This window comes from Sinocyclocheilus anshuiensis, unplaced genomic scaffold (assembly GCF_001515605.1).
Source record: "Sinocyclocheilus anshuiensis isolate Anshui unplaced genomic scaffold, SAMN03320099.WGS_v1.1 scaffold308, whole genome shotgun sequence".
Lineage (NCBI taxonomy): Eukaryota > Metazoa > Chordata > Actinopteri > Cypriniformes > Cyprinidae > Sinocyclocheilus > Sinocyclocheilus anshuiensis.
The window spans coordinates 1,633,014-1,634,186 of record NW_015558619.1 but is presented as its reverse complement, the minus strand read 5'-3'; positions in this window follow the sequence as shown (position 1 = coordinate 1,634,186).

Sequence of the window (1,173 nt, the reverse complement as noted above, 5' to 3'; positions counted from 1 at the left end):
ATTGAATTTAATTGAATTGAATTGAATTGAGAGGGAGAGAGAGAGACAGAGAGAGATAGACAGAGAGAGAGAGAGAGAGAGAGAGAGAGGACTTCTTATTTTTCAGGTCGAACGTTGCAAAGATTTCCAGGTCAGGGTTATTATAGATAACTAAAACTGAAACCTTTAATAATTATAACAATAATAATGTTTCATTTGAAAATGTAACTGCTAAAATAAATAAAACTAAAACTAAATTGTAAAAAAAAAAAAAATGAAGAAAAATAAAAATGTCAAAAACACAATAAAATTACTAAAACTTTAACTTGATTTAGCACATTTAGTTTAACTTTATTTGTTAAAATAAACTAAAACAAAATTAAGAAATGAAAAATAAATATAAATAAAAATGTAGTTAAAAATGTAAAATTTAAAAGATTAAGAATATTTTAAGAAATGCAAACAAAACTAATAAAAATTACAAAACCACAAAAAAATTGTACAACTTTAACTAACATTTTATTAAAATTGAAAATATAAAAAGTAAAATAATTCAAAAATAAGAACAAAATAATACAAAATTTAAATGCCAAAAACATAAAATTACTGAAACTTTAACTTTATTTAGCACATCAAGGTAAACATTTAGTTGAACCTAATTTGCTAAAATAATTTAAAGGAAATGTACAAAATTATTTATGTTTGATTTTATAATTTTTTTTTTTTTTTTCATTTAAAATATTTAAAACAAAATTACTAAAAACTTTAAAATTTAAATGAAAAAAGATTTAAAGATTTAATATAAGATAAATGATATAAAATAATATAAAATATATTTTATATATATATATATATATATATATATATATATAAGTATAAACTAAAGAATTCAAAATAGTCTATGAATGATACTAAAACAACACTAATCCAGGTTTTCTCTTTTGATGTATGTATAGGGGTAAAACTTTTCATTTCATTTTCAGCTTTTGTTTTAGTTGTCCAGCAGGCTTTGTTTTTCTAGCAGTAAAGTTTAGCATGCTGCATTCTGAAGTGGGCTCCGACGTACATTGAGTTCATTCTCTTTTTATGGAGTCTAAAACATATTTGTTATTCTGGCCTGGTTCCTGCGGATCATCCTGGGATGTGTTTCTCATGTTCTGAGCTCTGCTGTCAATGTAGCTTAAAGGCGCTTTA